We start from the raw sequence: 22,294 nt of genomic DNA, 5'->3' as shown, positions 1-22,294 counted from the left end.
AAAACAGATTCACTTCTAACACGATTTTATGTGTTAAAAGATAACTGACCTGAAATAGACGCTATAGGATGTATTATTTGGGCCAATTGGGAAGCAGACTTTGTTTTTTTGTTTTGTTTTGTTTTGTTTTGTTTTTTTAGATTTTATTTATTTATTTATGAGAGACACACAGAGAGAGGCAGAGCCATAGGCAGAGGGAGAAGTAGGATCTGTGTGGAGCCTGTTGCGGACTCAATCCCGGGACTCCAGGATCATGACCTGAGCCAAAGGCAGATGCTCAACCACTGAGCCACCCAGGTGTTCCAGGAAGCCGACTTTGAAATGCAGTCAGGAGTTCAAGGGCTTTATTTGTAGGAGAAAGAAGATAATGCCAGTGAACAATGAAGGGAGGATGAGCAGGAAAGCTTTCAAACTGCATTTTGGATCTGACACCTGAGAAAAGAAAAGAGAGGAAACAGAATTGGGGAGAAGTGACCATGATGCAGCTCTGACAAATTCTCAGCCAACCCAACAGGGAACTCTGGAGCAAAGTTTGCCCAGTAAAGGAGAAGGGGCAAGCCTGAGAGCCCCTGAATGGGGCCGCTAGGAATTGCGCACCTCAGATCAAAAGCTAAGGCAAATAAGGAAACTGCACTCTGCAGCTGAATGGTGAGCAATGGCCAATGTGACCGGACACCTCCAATGGCTGCCTCGCAGCAGGTCAAGCCCAGTCTTGGACAAATGAAGACACCGAAGTTCAAAGGGATCTGTACGGCACATGACAGGGGACTAGAAGCTCACTTTCTTGACTTTAGGACTACTGAATCACCACACTGATATATATATATATATATATATATATATATATATATATATATATATATATATATATATATTACATTCTTCAAAGAAACTTTGGGGTACTAAGACTTTCTGAGACCCCAAAATATTAAAACAATACTTGATCACATAGCAAGCTAGAGACAGAGCTGAGGGCAGACTCTGGTCTTCCTAACTCCAAAGCCCATCATTCTACCACAAAGCACAGAAAGTGGGAAGAAAACTGATGTGCAAAAATAAAGGCCTTTTAAGGATAATGTCCAGACCTTAAATTGAGTTAGATGCTGCTCGTTTCTTCTCACTCCTTCAGTTCAGTCTAGTCTAGGAGAGGAATGGTTAAAACACTTTTTTGGATTGGTGGAGAGTAGAATTGCAAAAACTTGGTATCCAAATATAATTTCTCATACAAAATGGTCTCTACCATAAAAGAGGGGATGATGTCCACCCAGTCTGCCTTGTAGTCCTATAAACTAATGAAAACTAATGAAGATCTCTCTAAGGGGTCTGGTTTTGGTGACTCCTCAAACACTCACACATCCACCGGTATGGGTTTTTTCAGAGTTTCTGGAATGTGGGCAGGATGATTTCTCGAGGCTAATTCTGCTTGTGTGAGAAAAGTAGTAGAGAATCTAAGAACTGAATGTAATTCTCTTGTTCAACCTCCTCAGAGCTTGTAGCTTGCTCACATGAGTGGGATCGCAAGGGAACATCAGTAATAAATATAGGGCAAGTAATATATGTGTAAGGAAGATGTACACTCATGTGTGAGTGTGTGTTTGTACAAAGTTTCTTATAGATTGGAAATAGGTTCATCTTCAATGCAAACTCCAACTTCTACTGATAAATAGTGACTTCCTAGGGTTCAGTAGTGAGTAGAACCATGAGGCCAAATTCAGGTTTGGCAGGAAACTACACTTGATTAGTCATGTCTACATAGGGACAGGAGGTGGGGTGACAGCATACCTGCCATATATTAGCACCTGTTAAATGTTACTAGACTAAGAAGAAGAAGTTCTTCAAAACAGGCACAGTTCATATAAGGCAAATTTACTTTCCTTCAGAATGTTTCTGATAGTTTTAGTTTGGTCCAGACTGAGTGGATGGGCCTCTGAACACTACTCCCAATTTAACAAGAAAAATTGGCTTTTATTTATTCTAAGTCATGGGCCCTACTAAAAATTTCACTTGGAAATTTAAAGAGGGAAAAAAAAAATTTAAAGAGGGAATTCCATTGCTTTACGATTAAAATACGAAGAAAGATTGTGAAAATGCCGCAACTAGAAGAGCCTATGTCTCTTCTGGCTCTAAAACATTAAAATATTCAGCAGTCTATCTATGAAGCCTAGGAGAAGTGCCCCTGCTTTTTCCACCTGACCCATTCAATATGAGAAACTAATTTTGGAATTTGAGGCAGTCACAGAAGTATTACAGCAGGCAAAGAGCTGCTGACTCTTTGAGTAGGGTCAGATCTGGGAGGAGAGAGAAAAAGATTGAAGGTGTATTTGGAACAAGAGACTGTGCTGAATGTGGCCGCTGCTACAGGAACTGTGAGATCATTGAGCAGAATTGCTGAGCTGAACTATACAATTCATTTCCCGCCCTTATTTTGCAGGTGCTGATATCTGAATATTGAATTTGGGGAGTCTGAATAGAAGACATTTTATACCGATGTGATTTAACACAAAGGTTTGATATACAATTATAAAAAAAAGCTGAGGTGACTGCTCTATTCATTTATCAACAGCAAGCTTCTCAGCATAGTGCCTCGCAGACAGTAGGCAATAAATATTTCTAAGTGAACGAGAGAATAAAGGATGACCACATTCACTGTCATCCAGTACATCTGAATAGAAATCACATTCATTTTTTATGGATCAGCTATTTCCCTTGAAATGGTGCTTCAGTTTGGGAGCCGCATACACATTAGAAAGGTAAAAAGAGATTAGATTAGTTTCAATTTGACTGGATGAGATTAGAGGCAGAAAATGTAGGTTGATGTTTCAAGTAAGAAATATTAGTGGGCTCATGTTTTTACTCCTACCTTCTTTTCGGTTTTGATTCCTGAGTTTGAACATGTGATATGCTGGGGCCAATGAGATGTTATCAGAGGCTTGGGAAAGCACTCGTGTGTCTCGTCTGTGCCATTGTCCTAGTCTTCTGCGGTTACCCAGAGAACACGCTCAGGCTCAGGAGCTGTAAGATAAAAGACACTGGCATAGAGCAATGCCTCTGCAGTCATTCTAGCAAAGGCTGTTCTAGATCATCAACTGTCAGCCAAACCCTAGACATGTGAGTGAGCCCAGCCAAGATCATTAGAGCTACCATGCCAATCACCCCAGCTGTATCAGCCACGAATGCTTGGTTTTACAGGCTGCTAGGGTTCAGCCGTTGCTGGTTATACAGCACTGGTGTGGCAGTAGATTACTAACACATTCCAGCTTCAAGATTACTACTTGTGATACCTTAAGCAAGCCTTTTACCTTTATGAGCCTTAGATTATCTAGCTTTAAAATAGAAATAATATCTTCTCCTCTTACCTCTTCAAGTTTGTGTTATATAATATATATTATTGAAGTTCAATTTGCCAACATATAATACAACACCCAGTGCTTCGACGAGGATGGAACTGGAGGGTATTATGCTGAGTGAAGTAAGTCCATTGGAGAAGGACAATCATTATATGGTTTCACTCATATGGGGAATATAAGATATAGTGAAAGGGATTATAGGGGAAAAGAGGGAAAATGAGTGCTAAAAAGTTTGTGTTGTTTAGATCAAATTAGAGAATGTGATAATCAAAGTGGAAGTTCTTTTCAAAAAGGTAAAATGTGCTCTACATTTAGTCTATCATCACTTATCTTATTACATAGTAGCAATTGTGTAATCCTACTACACAAGGAATGTTCTCCCTCTCCATCCAGGAATGTTCAGAAGCTTCTCTTAATATGTTGTGCACATTCAGGACATTTCTGTCTCTCTTATCTGACAGGTGACAAATTGTATAAGTATACTCTTTTAGCAGAAGCAAACCTCAGCTGTGGAATCTTCCCAGCTTCTGAGAGTCAATGATGTTTTACCATATGTAAAAATTGCTGCCCATGTTAGACTGAATGGTGACTTGCTCATCAGGCATTAGGACTGAACTGAATCCATTGTGACCAGAAGTTGTTTTTTTCATAAAGGGCCTCTTTCAATACGTTTGAATGTTAAAGGGTCACTAATCCCAATCAGAGCTTCTGATTCGCCTGAGAATACTCTATCCCTGATTTAATAAGATTTCATCACAAAATGAAGAATATTAATGTTTCCATTAGTCTTTCAACACTTTCCTGAATAAAAGTGCCATTTTAATTAGATTTTAAACTAGTGGAATATATTAAAATATTTCTTTAAAAACCTCAGGATCTCCATTACTACCTCCGCATAATTCCTTGAGGATTCAGGGTTTGGGATCCAGAGGCCTGGATGCAATTTTTCACTGTTCCCTTTTGGGATTACACAGGACTGTTCTCCTATACAATAAGAGTAAAATAAAATCACTGAATTTTAGAGATACAGGGAATTTCAGAGCTCACCCAGCACATAAAGAGATTAAGATTCCAATTTGAGGAGGGACATTGGAAAGTTGACAGAATTAGTGAGAGAACTAGTCAGAATTATAACTTTGGCCCTTTATTACTTTGCAGTGTCTAATGCCACTCTCGGAGGCACCAGAGCTGGGCCTTGAGCCTCTTCCTAAAGTTTCTGTCAGCTGTTATCTGATATCCTGCCACTTTGGAAATTCACTTGCTAAATTCTAATGTCTAATTCCTGAAAAAATAACAACAAAGACAATATTGGTATGTGTCCACGAACGACTTACCACTTTAGACTCAGCTGTCATCTACCTGCACGAGGAATAAAAGCTCTGACTTCTGTAATTCTAAACAATCCTAATTTTCCATCTTAGATATTCTTTTCTTTACAAAGGCTCGTTTTCCTTCCCTATTTCTGGTAAGTCACCTTCTCCCTGCCACTCCAGCACCACCCACACCACACCAGATTCTGTACCTTAGTTTGCCTTTCTGACTATGCATTTTTCTTTGAACACCCCAAAGCCCAAAATATTTACTTTCTGGTCCCTGCAGAAAAAACCTGCCAAACCCTTGTATACATGCCATTCTCTGAAAATGTACCTCTGTGGCCACGTTCGTGCTATTTATCCTTGTTAAGGCAAAGTATTCAAAACTTAGAAATAAGACCAAAGAATGGCTGCATGTCATTTTGATATCATAGTGAAGCATTGCCTGACAGGCCTACCCAAGGATTATTTAATTTCCGGGAGGATTTACCTTTGTTTGATTTACTGTTTGTTAGTGATCAGGACCCAGGCTCTGAAGTTCGTGTTAACATGAAGATTTCTATTTAGGAGGAAAGACTACTCCAAAAGATATGGTCTTATCACCCTATAGGACATTAATTTTTCATCTATCAGCAAATTCTTTTTTTATTAAAGATTTATTTATTTATTCATAAGAGACACAGACTGAGAGAGAGAGGCAGAGAAATAGGCAGAGGGAGAAACAGGCTCCTCACAGGGAGCGTGATGCAGGACTGGATCCCAGATCCTGGGATCACGACCTGAGCTGAAGGCAGGTGCCCAACCGCTGAGCCACCCAGGTGTCCCTATCAGCAAATTCATTTCAGCATTTCTTTGACTTACTGGGCTTCTATATAGATCTCTGTTTTGTAAAATCCCCTTTGAACCCTTTTTATCATCCTGCCAGTTCTCTCACTAATGATTTAAAATTTTGACACATGCTCATTCTATATTGCTATGAAAGTCATGTTTTTAGCATTTTGAGTATTATATTTTGACTCACAATTTGTAACTCCCTGTGCACATACATCTCAAAGCTTAGCCTTCAAGTCCCATGTTAAATGGCACTTAATGTTGCTTTTGTTGCTCACAGTAGTTTTAACTGATAACCTACACAGCATTTTTGAGTTAATGGACATATCATTTCTCTCACAGACCTTATGATTTTTAAAGTCAGACAGTACATTTTTTAAGACTGAATTTTCAAAAGCCTTGCTTATTGTAAAAACTCCAGAAATGTAAGCTCATTGAATGAGCCTAAAATGCATTTAACATAGAGACTGTTGTAAAAAAAAAAAAAAAAAAGAAAAGAAAAGAAAAGAAAGAAAGAAAGAAAAAGAAAAGAAAAAAGAAAAAGAGGAGAAAGCCAATTGTCATTCTTTATATTAAAAGGGAAAGAATAGAGAAAATAGTGCAGGGCAACAATACAGAGTAATTTAAGTGTTTGCTTGGCATAAATAGAAAATTAGATAAAGAAGTGTCCCTAGGTTTCAGTGAATCAAGACAATGATAAATTACCTGCATTTAGAGTATTCGGATTTCTCCTCTTAACAGTTAGCAAGAATCTTGTACATGATAGGGCAGGTCTCATCCATGTAAATATAATTACCAGCTTCTTGTATACTCAACATTGATGAAGCAGATTCCCACTCTGCACACAGCTTTGAGGAATGAATTTGTTCTGTCCTCATTCTTCCTTTATTTAGAAGTCAATCTCAGTAAAACGGTTATTTTGCTGTTATCAACTTCTAAATAAAGGAGAGTTAAGGCCCATCAAATCCATAACTGAAATACACTTTCTACTTAGTTGAAGTTCAAATCTAAGATATTCTAATATTTAGTTGATAACTAATGTATCCTAAGTGGTATTGTTGCATGTTTCCAAATTTTTTTAACTGCACATATGGTTTTTGTGTTTTTTGTTTTTTTTTAAGATTTTGTTTATTTATTCATAGAGACACAGACAGAGAGAGAGAGAGGCAGAGACACAGGCAGAGGGAGAAGCAGGCTCCATGCAGGGAGCCTGAGTGGGATTCGATCCGGGGTCTCTGGTATACCCTGGACTGAAGGCGGCGCTAAACCGCTGAGCCACCTGGGCTGCCCCAGCACATATGGTTTCTGAAAAATGTGTAGGCATCAACAAACTTGCAGAGAAATTACCCATAATTCTACCCCTAAAGCTGTTGTGTTCCTCTTCATTGACAAGCCATTGAAGTAAGCACTATCATCCTTACTTTGATGATGATGAAACTGAGAATCCGAGAAGCTTCAGATTTCATTCAGCTTGTGTTCTAATGATTTCAGGATTGTGGTGCTAGAATCATATTTGAAAAATCACTGGGGTCAAATTCTAGCAAAGAAAAGATATATTATTTTAGCAAATCTTGCTGTCGGAACCTCCATTCTACTTAGTCTGCAGTCAATTATCTTGTGGTATGCACCTTTTTCTAAGAGGACTCTCAGTGAGCCCCATTTCCTGGTGTTTACTGCCTGCATAATCCTCTCTTTTTGGAGGTGGGCTGGACATAATAACCTGCTTCTAATGAATGAAATACAGCAAAGATGATGGAATGTTACTTCCATGGTTAGGTTATGGAGGACTGTGACTGCCTATGTTCTGGCAATTTCTGTCTCTCTTGCCTTCCAAGCGACCTCACTTTGATGAAGCCAGCTGCCGTGCGGGAAAGGCCTACATGGCGAGGAATTGTGGGAAACCTCTATTCAATAACCAGTGAGAAACTGAGGCACCCAGAACCAATTGTTAGAAACCAAATCATGCCAACAACCATATGATTGAGCTAGAGAGCAGATTCTTCCATAACTGAGCCTTCAGAGGAGACCCCAAACTTAGCAAACACCTTCATTATAATTTTGTGAGAGACCTTGAAACACTGGAGCCTGCTAAGCTCTTTCAAGATACCACAGAAACAGAAGAAATAAAGGAGTATTGTTTGAAGCCTCTACATCTTGGGGTAATTTTTATGCTGTAATAGATAGCTAATATATCCTCCACAAACTTGTTATTTCCATTCCTCTAATCTATATAGTTAGCATTCAGGCTCATTTCCTTCTTTTTGTGAGCTATTTCATGAAATAATCTGATAGATTTATTTAAATCAATGTGTTAATAACTGATAAGAGCCACCCTTACTGCACCCAAGGCACTTGTATTTAATGAGGTGTGGGTGGGCTCCTGCATACTCATAGCCTAAGACCTAGGAGGATGGTAGAGCTACAAAATGGAAAAATTCCAAAACCTAGGATTATGTCTTTGCTGACCAGGAACACCTATAGCAATAAAATTCTGGTGAGTTAGGCCCCTGGATATTTTTAAATTGTTGCAGCATCTAGCATTACAGTACCCACCTGGATACCTGCTGTGTGCCATTTCAATATATATAAATGTAATATTCAGGGGCAGCCCTGGTGGCGCAGCGGTTTGGCGCCGCCTGCAGCCCGGGGCGTGATCCTGGAGGCCAGGGATCGAGTCCTGTGTCGGGCTCTCTGCATGGAGCCTGCTTCTCCCTCTGCCTGTGTCTCTGCCTCTCTCTCTCTCTCTGCATCTCTATGAATAAATAAATAAAATCTTAAAAAAATAAATGTAATATTCACAAAACACTACAGGGTAAGTATTATCTCTTTTTACAGATGAAAAAGCTGAACCTCAAATAGATTAACTGGACAAAGGTCCATAAAAAAGTTGAGGGACTAAGATCAAAAATTATGTTTCCCTGATTATAAAGCTCACATTGTTTTCTTTATATCATGCCAATTCTCATTTAAAATGTCAGAGAAAGAGACAAAGAAGGGAAAAGTGTAATTAGGAGAAGGTAGAATTGAATTAGAGAAAAGGAAGGTGGTTCTGTTTGTGAGGATACCAAGTTAAAATGTGTATTTCCAGCAGTGGAGTATTCTAGAAACCCTGGATCAGGGTCTCAGAGGAATGTTCAGTAGATTGTAGACTAATAAACAGACTTTATAATGAAGAGAAGGAAAGGCTACAAGTAAATGAGAATGGAAACCATCTTTTCACTCTAAAGGAATCCTTGTCTTAATTTACCCTTTAACCCTTAGTAAAAAAAAAAAAAGCACACCCATTTCCTAATATCATGACCTAATGAACACTTGGTGCAACACTTAATTAGTATCTATATTTTAATTTGCATTTGTTCATTTTTTAAAAACGTATTTCAACATTTTAGTGAATTTCACTCTTCCTTGAGTTGGGCAGTTTTCCCTGAATAAAATACCGTGAGTGAATTATTCCCATAAGCCTCTACCTTCATTCTTTTATATTCATAATCCATATTTACTTTGAAAATCATCCCCAGAATCAAATGACTGAGCCAAATTTCAAACAAAACTTTGTATTTGATCTGTATGAACACAGATTTGGGCACTCTCCTTAATAGGTGTCTCAATTTAACTGCAATTGTATTCCATTTGGAATCTCTCTGGGGCACGTGTGGCATTTTGTTAAGACTTCTGGCAGCGGAGATGCTTATAGTTCAGTTGGTAATACATACTTCTTGATGGAGGAGTTCATAGAGACTCTATTTAATTGTACTTTCTGCTGCTTGCTGCTCTGTACAAAAGAGCCAAGTAGAGAAGGTTCATCTTTTCCTCTCTGAGGTGTTGATTTGCATATTTAAACATTCTGTGCATGCTCTCCTAGTTGCAGCTCAGTGGCTAATGTTTAAGCATATATTTGCATTTGAAAAAAAGGTTGTGAAAAGAAGAAAATATACATTTGATCAAAGAAATGCTAACGAGAATTTAACAGAGCTTCAACTTTTCCATTCCTGTTCAAAGTATTGGTGTGACCTCTTGTCTAGGATTGGTTCCCAGTTCTGGGGACTTCATGTGGGAAACAATTGAATTCTATGTGTTTCAGAATCTTTATTTATCTAGGGATTGATTCCTGGGGACTTTGCTAATGGAGGTTCGGCATTAATACATTGCTAGTGACCTAGTCCTCAGTATAAGGCCTCCACTAGCTGTTCTCTTTCTCCTCTAAGCCAAATAAGTGAGGTTTGACCAAGATATGAAAGAACCCTTACAGGAAGGGGAGAAGAAAGGGAGGATTTTTTGCTTGTATGTTTGTTTTGTTTAATTTCGGTGTAGTGATGAACATTCAAGATTAGACAGCTTTGGTCCAAAGGCAGCTGTGGACTTCCTGCCTTTCAAAGGCCACTCATGTGGTGGTTCCATGAGGTGAGACTGTGTGTTGGGCTCTAAATAGAAGTTAAAGCATACATATCCAGTCTTCCTCATTGATTCTGTGGCATTCATGTTCCAAATATGGCCTCTAAGAACCATACCTTCTGGAATTCATGCTTTTATGTGGTCCCCTCCCACAATCGGTCACAATGTATCTGACCTTGACTCACTTTAACCAACGGAATGTACTGGAAGTCATGCTGACCCTTAAGGCCCGGCTGCCTTCACTTTTGTACTTTTAGGAAATCTGAGCTGCCATGTAAGAATTCTAGTACCTAGGTAGAGAATCCATATGGAAAGACCTTGTGAAGGGGCCAAGTGGAGTGCAGAGGCCCTGAACTACATGTAAGAAAAGAGAAAGGTTCAACCATCCTAGCATTCTACTTTACCCTCTCTCCGACTCCGTTCCCAGCTGTAATATGACTGCAGCTGCATGAGAGATGCTAAATGAGACTAGCAAAAGAGCTGCCCATCTGATCCCCCTCAATTCATATGAGGGATAATAAAATGGTTATTGTTTTAAATCCCTGGCATTTGGGATGGTTTATTATATAGCACAAGAGAACTAAGTCAGTACCCTTCTCCCAGGCCTCTTGGCCCATGTCTCTCCTCAACTCTTTCCTTGTATGTCATGAGTTGGTGAGAGGTGAAAGACTATTATATGACATTGGTTCTTGCCCCAGTTTTTAGACATTACATATCAATCTTTGGCCTTCTGCTGCCCTCTCCTTAAGAACCATATAGCCCACTGTCTGATGCAGCCTGTCAAGTCCATAAGCTGAGTGTATGTTTGTTGGGTTTGGTTTGGTTTTTCACCAACTTTGTGAAATTCTTAGAGCTTTGAAGATAAATGCTCTTAAATGCAAGCTGTTAGAATCCTTCTTGGACATCAGTGATAAATTAGAACTCAAACATGTTTTGGATAATACAAAAAGAGAATGAAAAGTAACTACAAATATTTTCATTTGTCATTAAGACAACCAGAATTTTAAAATCTAATCCCCAACCTTCTTTTAATTTTAATTTTTTCTTAGAAAAAGAGAGAGTATGGGTGCGGAGGGGCAGAGGGAGCAGGAGAGAGAGAATCTTAAGCAGGCTCCACCCCAGCTCAGAGCCCAACACAGGGCTCAATTTCACAACCCTGAAATTATGACCCGAGTTGAAATCAAGAGTTGGATGCTTAACTGACTGAGCTACACAGCAGCCCGCCTAAACTGCTTTTAATAACATTAGCTACCCTTTATTTATCACCTACTATGCACCATGCCTTCTATTTATTACTTATAACCTTTATTCACAGTGACCCAGCCATGGGTATTTTCTTTTTCTTCTGCAAACACACCATGCTCGTTCCTGCCTCAAGGTCTTTGTATAAGCCTGTCTTTTGGACTGAACAGCAGTGAATGCCAGATCTTTTCCTGGTTGACCCCTTCTCTTGACTCTAGGTTCAGCCATAATTTCCTTTCTTTCAAGTAGCCTTCCAGTAGCTACTATATGTAAATTAACCTTCCCACTAGGCAATTCCTACCACATCTCCCTAGTTTACACTGTCATTGCATGTATCACTGTCTAAAATTTTCTCACTGATTCAGGGAATTGTCTTTTGTATCACCTCTTACCAGAGACAAAGATCTGTGGGTCATGAATATTGTCTGATTTTCTGCTATGTCCCCAGCAACCAAAACAATGCCTGGCATTAATGAATGAAGTAAGGAAGGAAGGAACTCTTACAACATATGTTCAGGGATGGTATTATTTACTTTTTTTTTCCAGATGTGGAATTTAGGGGTGAAAGAGCTCATGTGACATGCTCAATGTCTTGCTACTTAAAGTAGATTATTTATCTGCTCTTTACCCTCTCCTGCTGTCCCCTCCAGGGCTTCCATGTGGTCAGGTTAGCAGATAAGCAACTCTGTTCAGCACAATCTTAGAAAGGGTCCAGGGAAGACCGACAGGCACAAGCTAGACAGAGTAAACAGCTGCTCTCCTCCGCCAGAATCTCAAAGCAAGCTTTAGGAACATTTCTCTGGTGCTTTGAACCTACACGTTTTGAGAAGTAAATGAGGGCTCTAATGCTTAATTCAATCCTCAAACATTACCAGCTCAACTCAATAGGTGTTAATGGTGTAATGGACTGATTTAACCAAAAATAGAATGTTACCCAAAAGTTGGAAATTAAGGTCAACCTCTGAGACTAAAAGTAGAGCTTAAGAAGAGAAGCTGCCCAAAGCAAGTACATGCTGATGTATAGCTGAGAAGTTCTGTGAACACCCACCTTGCAGCAAGAATAAGACAGCAAGAATAAGGCATGGCTACACTGTCATTCGAAGTTGCACTATTTAATAGGAGATGAGAGGCAACTGGGAGTCTGGAAAAAGGAAACATCAGTAATCAGAATTTGTCTCTGTCTTTCTAGTTTTGTGGAGGAAAAAAAAAGCCACACAGAACAGAGACTTTGAATAGCAGCTATATCTCACTGGTGCAGATAGATGCACTGTGACACTTGGCATTAGGTTCTTTCTATTAACTGTCCCCTTTATGGTACTACATTTGCAAACAAACTTCTAATTGCGATTTAGCTTTTCTAACAAGGTGACAAAAACATTCTGGGTCTCCTTGTTCACAATTATTATTGTCTTTTGCATTGAAGTCGGAGTCTTAAATATCTGATTAGCATGATTCTATATAAGAGAGAATGATGGTTTCTAGGTATGTTCATAGATCTATGCTTAGACAACTCAAGATTGTACTTTTGGACTCTTAAACTCGAAGGCCCACCCAAGTGCTAGCCCCATAGTCCTTCCCTGAGCTGCCTCCCTGGATCTCTTGACACTATCTGCAGAAAGGTTCAATTCTCCAACCACTGTACAGTCCTGGAACTATATCTATGTGGCAACCTACCAGCACTGGAGCAGGGATGCTCAGAATATTGGGGGAAGAAAACACCACGTTAGACCTAAGATGGAGTGGGGTGAGGTGGAGGAGTCAAGGTTAATTTTTGTCTTCTTCCTTTTTTTTTTTTTACAGAGATTAAATAGAAAAAAAGAGGACTCTACATTGTTAACTTATCCAAATTCTTAATTGAATCATAAGAAAAAAATTCATCTCTGTCAATATATTTGAGTCAGTGATACAACAACTGAGGGAAGCAGTAAGACATGAGGGTCAACTCTACAGGTTAATTAATTTTTTCATCGTTGCTTTTATTGATCTAAATGCTCTTCGTCTTTTCCAAAGAAATATCTATAATACGTTTTTGATCAATTGCACCCACTCATTTGTGATTTGAGCATTTCCCTGGGTGTGACCTAATACAGTAATAACTATAAACTTTTATGTAGATCCTCAAAATGTAGAATAACTGTTCATCATTAAAAAGTAGCTATACTTACCATGGGTATAGGGACATCTGTGATAAACCAGAAATTAGATTTTCATTTTAATGCTGTTGGCCTTTCAGAAGAAATACTTTACAAACTTAAAAATTTGTGTCAGCTCAACAGTCTCTCCATAGCCCAGAGTGCTAATGGATATCTTACATCTAAAAAATGTGATTCTTTCTTTGGGTTTCCTGTTACCTGTAAAGAAGGTTCATTTTCAGTTTCTACATTTTTGTCTTACTTAGGAGGGGTTTATCGAACCTCCTCAAGACCACTTATTGGATAATACTTTGAAAAGCATATATGAAAATTCACACATCTTGTCTGGGCCTGTTATCTTCTTAAATGGTCTATCCTGTCATTTTAATCTCCAAGAGACATTTTTAGTTTTGTAGATGCTCTTTGGTCCCCAAACCAACTCACAATCATATTTCTCAATTTCAAAGCAGAGTATCTAACTAAGTACAGGTACATATTAAAGACGTATATTATCATATATATAACTATTAACCAGCACACCATTATTATAAATATTTTCTTTTTCATAAATATTCTAACATTTTTAGCTCAAGACATATTCACTAATAGATACAAATAGAATTTTAACAAATTGAAGAACTTTGGTCATAGGTATTTAATAAGGTCATAGGTATTTAATAAGGTCATAGATATTTAATAAGCATGGGGTACTATTAACCTATCTTCCTCTTAATTTTAGAAAATAACTGATTTTAAACTGAAGCATGAAGAGTAAAAATTCTCCTAAAAACAAGCCATTTTTAGTATTTTTCTTATGAGGGATATATGTTCATACATCGAATGGCAAAACACAATTATAAATATTTCTAGCCTTATACTCACAGAAATGGATATTCACTACCGTTTTCAGGATCTACGGGCATTGATTAAAAGAAGTTTGCATACGCAACTTATTCACATTGCTTTATTTTTGTTATTGTTGTTGGTATTATTCAGTTCACAAAAAAATGTATTTCAAGTCATCATATCCTTGCATTTAACCAGCAAAAGAGTAATCTGGAAAGAAAACATTTACAAACTGGACACATACCCTGTTTATTTTCTCTGAAAATTGCACTCCATAAAGCAAGTCCATTTTTAAACCTTTCCCAATATTATACAAAAATATTCTTATGCAAGTAATAAATTTATCTTTAAACATCCAACTTTTTGAAATTTAAAGCAGTCACACCAAAAGTTATCATTGTTAATTTTTCATCTAAACATAGAACACTTTGTGCTTATACAAACTGCTGTTATCATGTGCTCATATACTCATTACATGGATCTGGCAAATATACTTTGCCATTATGCATTAAATTATGTAAAAAAGTATAATCAGTGCAGAACTTGCCTATTTTTAAACAATGTTCTTTAACCATCCTCATCTATATTTGTTTATATATATAATTTCTTTTTGGAAAAAATTTAAGGCAAGTGCAATCAAAATTACAAAATCACTATCTCTATTGCTAACATATGCAGCATTCATATTTAGTGAGTGATCTTCTTCCCTCTTAAAATGAAAGTACAAGATGCTAAGTATGTTATACTTGCTACAGTCGGTTATGTGACCTTACCTATAAGCCATAGTTAAAATCTTTAGAGATATCAACATAAATATGTACTTTTCTAATGCTACACCAGCAGGAATCTCTGCTACCCCTTCCTATAATAACTTATCACATGTCCAGTTTTCTCATGAAAATACACAGCAAGTTATTCAAATGCCCATTTTGAAGATGACTGTAAATACGAGTTCGCCTCATGGCACAGAATACGTAAGGTGCAGTACTCATAAGCTTGTCAGTTGTAAATTTACTTAACTCTATTGTGTTTCTATCTCACTTCAGTGATGGCATGGATTCTGTAAAGTAAGAAAACTAAAAAAAATGTTTTTATCAGTAACTGTATTTCTCAAGTTAGGCTTTGCTGAAGACATGTTATTTGCTAAGGACATAATTTAAATGGAATCTGAAAAAATAAGTTATTTCACAGCCCTGGAAAAATAAAATCGACTAAAAGATAGGAAACCCATGGTAATAACTTTGATGCTTTCACAGGCTTTTCTTATGATAGTTGTTGAGTGCAATACCTCCCCCATTTTTTATAAATAAATAATTCATAGCTACCACGTAATGGAAAAGTAGGAAATGGAAACAATCACAGAATTCTGCAAAAAGCAAGAACGAGCTGACTCTCTCCTTTAAGATAAAATGCATGTCCTTAAAGAAAAGTTAGTTGAACAGAAACCTGGGTGTTTATATTTAGCCTGTGCAAAAACAATTCACTGAGTAATTTCCTGATGGAGGGCATTATCTTGGGAACTCAGAACTGTTTATTTAATGTAGGGCATATATTGATTGAGCTTATTTAAATGTATGGTCAGTGTGTGTTTTTAATTAGAGTGTGCAGACATTACACATGCATACACACATGTACATTAATTTAACACACTAAATGCTTCATGTTTCCAACATTGACTGTTTTGAGCTGTCGTCCAGATTGCATTCTGAAAATAAATCAGGCTCACTCGGTATACTGTCTTTTGCATTTTAGTGTTGAAATTTAGAGAGGCTGTATTGCACTCAGTAGATTTCTACCACCAAATATTATTTTTTGGATGTTCTAGTTTTATAAACCACAAATGGTAAAAGGTCCTATAGTGGCTGTGGAAGTCAAGTCACCAGGATATGGGTGGAAAAAGTCAAATGAATTTTCTAGAAACTCTTTCATGTGGGTATTCCACAAGTAATGTATAAGAACAGTTTTTCTTAACTAGCAGGAACCATGTCCCTGACATATGTACTTAGGATCAGTGACATGATTAGTTCATGAGAATCAGACATCATCAAATAGGACATTCTTTTCAAGAAACAGAAGCTACAAACGTCATCACTGGTCGTCATTCCTGGTATAACAAGGGACGTAAAGGTCAATATTAGCCCGGTGAGATGAATATATGTGGCCGAAAATACATTGTCAGTATAAATGATTGAGGTTTGAAATTAAGGACCGATTGGTTTGTCACTGTTGTATAGGTTGTCATTTTGTTGAAATAATACAAGATAGTGCATTTAACTTATCACCTCACAAAGAATTAACTAAATTTATGGGCACTGCATGAATACAGTCTTAGATTTTACATTATTCACTAGAATAGGGTTCACCAAATAACATGATCATAAAAATTTTCAAGGGTTCAATTGTTTTGGAGGATGAGCCAGTTATTTGTGCTTTTAACATATACTATAGGTGATTCTTATGCTAAAGGATTTTTGGAAAAGTCTTCATTAGAGGTCATCTTTCAGTGAACTCATTGTTAACATGAGGAAAAATAATTCTTCATTAAATCCAACTAATTAAACGAATTTGGTATCAATATCTTTATTCTCACAATCAATATCTTTGGTATCCCTAATTTTCCTTTTTTTCTTCCTTAATAGAAACAGAAGTGACAATAGACATAAATTCTCTAAGATTTTTATTTTTTATTAACACTTAACTATTTTTTAATTAACACAACTGTTCATTATTTCACTTTTCTTCTATGAGGGGGCATTTTTTTGAAGTCATGTATTTCATGAAAAAGTTTACTAGTTCTTTTTTTCTCCCTTCCTTTTGAGATATTCTCAAATGAAGTATAACTGTCTATATAGAGTTCAGTTTTTTTTTCTCAGGACATCTTCATTGTGAATGCTGATGAACAAAGTCGGATAAATTATCAAAAAAGGATGACCCAGTTTAGGGTGACATTCGTCCGCTGCAAACTTTAATTTTGTATTCCAAAGAGTGACAGCAGTTGTAATGACGGAAATAACAACTCCTACACTTGTGTTTCTCAAAGAGTTGTCTGTAGGCCTTCACATTAGAATCACCTGGGAAGCTTGTTCAATAAAGAGATTTCGGGCCCCACTCCAACACTATCAGATTTAAATCTGAATAACCATTTTTAACAACCTTTCCAGGCAATTCTTCTGAAGCGTAAAATTTGAGACCCTGAAGTTCTGCTCCTCCAGTTGTTTTTTTAATAGAATCACCTGGAAAGTTTGTTCAAAACAAAACAAAACAAAAGAAAATAAAACAAAAACACACAAACATAGCAACTAACAATGGGGACAAACCCCTGACTGGTTTAATCTGAATCTCTGGGACTCTTTAAATCTTCCCAGGTGATTGTAATTGCACCAAGGTCTGAGAACCATGACAAGCCGGCTCATTGGAAGAATTCTCTGAACCAAGGATTTCACCCTTGGCCAAAGGGTGTGATTTCTGTCGCAGTAGCATACCCAAATCTCAATTTCTATTCATACCTTATAATGTTTAGCAATCAGTTTCACCTTTTACTGAGGAAAATCATGCTGAGACCATTTAAGAAAGGATTTTAATTCAGATGTCAGTTTTCTTTTCAAGTTAATAATTATAATATAAATGGTTCTTTATTGCCAAGGACAATTAAAGAACTGAGATATTTCATCGCTTAATTTAAACCAGCTATGGAGTCTTCTAATCTTAAAGTTCTGGCTGTCATTTTTGTAGGTTTTTGGCATATTCTTCTGCTGTTTGGGGGGATGTTTCATCCTTTATCACTTTTCTCCCCCAGAAGTTAGATATTTGACTATCTTGGCAATGTTTCCTAATCCAGTCATTCATGAAGGCTCTTTTTTTTTCATTCATGAAGGATCTTGATGATTTTTGCCATTTATCATCTTTCCTAGATTATTAATTACCTATGTTTTTATTTAAATCATGTATATATCATTCTGCCATATAAACAGAACTAGAAATAGTACCCATCAAGTTTGATGTACTACTTAAGTTTTTTTAATTCTTAACACATGTTCAATCAAATACATAAACATTCCAATAAAATCCTCTCTCTGTGTACCATCTAAAACCAATTGACATCTCACTGTGATAAAAATGTCTAATTTAGGCAAACATTGGCTAAACTATTGGTCAGATTTCCATGTTCTCTACTGCTCAGAGCTTCACCCTGCCCTCCCCTCACACATCAGTATCACTGGGCATTAAACATTGATTGATCAAGGATTTTGTCTGACTTACTCTTACAGACCATATATAAGTATGTAAGTGGGTTGTGACTGTTTTAATTCTCTGAATATTTGCCTCGGCCTCTGTTTCTATTTTTTTCCATAAACGTAGAACTGCTATCAATTAGGAATCTTCTAGAAATAAGTTAAGATGCTCCACGGGTATCAGTCTTTTAACCCCTTGTCAATAGTATGAGTGAAATTGAAAATTCCTGAGAATTTAAATGCGTATGTGTAAGGTGCACACATGGCCCCAAATATTCTTCAACTATAGAGTTCTTTTCTCCTGATACTTTTAATAATGGGTCAGGTCCTAGGACTCACACTTTGCAATATGATATAGGAATTATACACTAAGTCGTAATCCATATAACATTTTACTTTTTCAGTAGAAGCTATTTTTCACATTGAAAAACCCTACTGAGCTAGAAATGACTTTATGAAATTTTAAATATATTAATTGCTTTGAAGTCCAACCTGAAATAACCTTACGGGTTTTTTTTTTTTTAAGAAATATTACTTTCCATTTTCATGATGATTTGTCTTGGCGTCATCTTTGACTAGTGTTTCCTAAAAGGCTGTCCTAAGGTAGGAATTCTGCCTAAACAGCCCGTTCGTTCTAAGAGGCTTCTGGTTGGTCCCTTGTTACATTTGGGATGGAAAGATTTACCACCATTCCCCTCCCCCCGAACAAAGAAATTATAGGTTTACTTATTTTTAACATAAAATGAAAAGTAAGGCCAAAAACATTTCTCTTTAGGAATGACTGTGCACTCTAAGTAAGTGTAGACAGAGTAGAAAAATAAGATGATTAAAGAGCTTGGTCACTTTAAAATATTACCTGAGGGGACTGTATTTTAAGGTTGTTATGTGAGTAGTACCTTAAAAAGAAAGGAATAAAATACCTGGGGAACAAGAAGTAAGGAAGAGAAACAGCAAAGAGGACTCACGTGCTATAATTCCTTTCCTTTCTGTTTCTCCAAGAAAGTTATGAAATAGATGAAGGAAAAATGCAGAGTTTAACCTTGGAGCAATCATTAATGTGATAATAACTTTTAAACAATCAAGTTTGTGATTCAAATCTTTCCATAATCCAGGAGTGAAGAACGGAAGAGGGACTGTAAATGAGCTTGATTTTTTTTTTAAGCAAGGTTTTCTTTTTGTTCAGCCCATTGGCCATTTCTTAAATCCCTTCTTCATAATCATAATAGGAATTAAGTCTAAGAATTATATGCTTATAGAGACATAAACAGAGAGGGAAAGAAAAGTTTAACAAGAGTTATTCAAATTAACGAAGGTACTTACATCTGTTCCAACAACACATTATTTAATTTATTTTCATCTATAATCAGGTAGAAACCAGAAGAAACATTTGTAGCTTAATAAATAATTTAATTTCTTGAATTTCTATGTAACATATAAATTTATTTTTACAGGATATATAGAGAGCATACTCATAGAGAGCAACAGACTTATGAAACGACTATAAAACACAAATTATAATTCAAGTTTAAAATTTCTCATTTTTACACTTGTATTTGTCTATTTTCCTATTGCTAGTCAAAGCAAAACCAAATATATAATTGTAAGTATTCTAAGAAAAAAAAGAGCGCCTCCATCACCTACGCGTGAGTTACATACATTCTAGATTGTACAAAATCAAAGAGGGTAGGCAAAACTAAAGGGAAACACTACGTAAAATGCACTTTTTTACTGACTGTTGAACATATCTGAGAGTGTCTGAGCTTAAAATTTGACTTGAACACCAGCAGAGGAAAATGATGAAATTCACTTTCCTACTTGGGTTCCCTCAAACTCTGAAAATGAAACAGTTTTTACAATTCAATAGCAGATTATATGAACATATCTCCACGACTTTGGTGGAAAGAACACACTAAAAATTCTAGTTACCAGGAGCATATGCTGCAAGGAATTTGGACAAGTGTCCATGTATCCTAACATTAAAGATGTCTTCATCCCAGGTGAGAATTAACCTAAAACACTCACATCTGATCTCCCCAAATTTAGTCTCTCATTGACTAGTAAGGATAGATCCAAATTACTTTGCCACATGTTCATGCACTATGTAATATGTCATTTTACATTAAATCTTTTTTTTTTAATGACCAGCATGCCCTTTGAAACTTAAGGTTATCTGGACTATGAAGATTGAAATTTACAACAACATCAATATTACACATAAGAATCTCAAGTTTATGTGCAGTTCTTCGGTGTCTATTCATTTAGTAGTGGAGGGAACACAGTGTAATGATTTCAAGTGACTGCCTGCTTGTTAAGAAAGAATACTTTTCAGGCGTGTAGATCCTGGGGGATGCATCAGTGAAGGTAGTGAATGGTAGTAAAACAACGGTGCCTGATTTTACTCTATTTAATGAAATAGGAATTTGTCAGTGGACACAGAGACTACTCAAGATAAATATTTAAAGGACAGGAGGAAGATTTTCTTTTTGTAGATATTACATGTCTGTAATAGAGAAATGTTTTGTATTCTGAGCCTGGAAAAAGAAATGATACCTGATGGAAGATGAGAACTGCATCCCTTCTTCTCAGTTTGGTCTTCTCTATGCATGTGACTGAAGTTTAAGGATGAAAAGACCTGAGATTAGGGCAGGGATGAACTCGTCATTGTCATCCTTGTCTTTACTGAAACTCAGTCAGGCCTTCTAGTTCCTTGTAACAGTATCTTAATTATTAACATAGCACAAACTTTCACCTTGCTGCCAGTCATGAGTAAAAAATAAAACTAAATAACCACAATCTCACTTCAGTTGATGTCTTAAAGTTCTTCGCACTACTCCAAAGGCATGTCATCAATCTTGAAACTGGCAAAAGCACAATTGCCGAAAATCAAGTGTATAACCAATTCTAAATCTTGGCACAAGAAAATGAAGTCTTTCTGAAAAAACATGTCACGTGGTTGTTTCTTTTACTCCTGTACCAGATTATTTCTTCTTAGTTTTCTGGTGGGAAACATGATTAAACCCCAGTCATAAAGAAGTTTCATGAAATAAGGCATCATGCCAAGCCATACGTCATTCACATTCCTCCAAGACTATCTTGCATAAACTAAGAAATGAGTAAACTAGCAGAGTGTTTGTTAAGAGCCAATGATCATTTCTCTGGGCACGAATTACTTGCAATCCCAATTTTTTCCTCACTATAAACCAAGTCTCCCACAAAGTCCAGTCATATTGGAAGAGGAGTTTGGTCTGTTTGCTAAAAGAACGATAATCATTCCCTGAATTTTCATGAATGATGGTAAGGAATAATGGGCCTAACAATGCTGGCAAGATATGTGCTTTATGTGAATGTCAGCTTCTGAGAATATGACGTAAATCCAAGCATCAATAGCTTTTCAGGTGATGGATGTCTTTGAGACTCACAACCAGGAAAACGGTTTTGCACACATTCACAGTGTTTTTTTCACATTCACATTTTTGTCTGGATTTTCAAGGACTTCATTATTTCCTTCAGTCCTTTTTATATAGACTCAAAGTGTCCTTGAACCCAAGTTTAAGGATAATCAAAATTTGACTGTTAACTGCTTTCTTTGCTCAGGACTGTAGGAAGGGCTCAGGATAAGGTGAAGAATAGCTCTGCTTCCACTGACAAGCTTCCTCTTAGGGAAGTTCGTTGTATCATCAGGTCTTTGTAATAACTGTAATATACTGTTAAAAACTGTGTTCAGTGATAGGGAGTATGTGCCTGTAGGTGGTATTTCTGACACATTTAATAATATATCACCTCTCTTGATCAACTACACAATGATGGGAATAATGGCCAAACACATTCAGATCAGAGACAATAAGGGATTTCCCTGTTCGGTGCCTGTGCATTCTCTTATTCCATTCATTCATGTCACTTGCACACCAATGATCTCCTTTGAATCTCACTAAGCTTTCTTCTGAGACTAATGACACACT

The 22,294-nt window shown here is 36.9% G+C and overlaps 1 long non-coding RNA gene across 1 annotated transcript; it reads right to left on the bottom strand.

Moving 5' to 3' along the window:
• Positions 1-215: 215 nt before the first annotated feature.
• LOC121482353 lies at positions 216-21,310 on the bottom strand. The gene is made up of 3 exons (XR_005985593.1): positions 20,886-21,310; positions 2,861-3,012; positions 216-432 (listed from the first exon to the last, which is right to left on the bottom strand). It is a non-coding gene; the product is annotated as an uncharacterized LOC121482353 (long non-coding RNA).
• Positions 21,311-22,294: the final 984 nt, after the last annotated feature.

The sequence above is a fragment of the Vulpes lagopus genome, chromosome X, assembly GCF_018345385.1.
Source record: "Vulpes lagopus strain Blue_001 chromosome X, ASM1834538v1, whole genome shotgun sequence".
In the NCBI taxonomy this organism is placed as follows: domain Eukaryota; kingdom Metazoa; phylum Chordata; class Mammalia; order Carnivora; family Canidae; genus Vulpes; species Vulpes lagopus.
The sequence above is the reverse complement of the archived record's forward strand: the minus strand, read 5'-3'. Positions and strand labels throughout refer to the sequence as shown.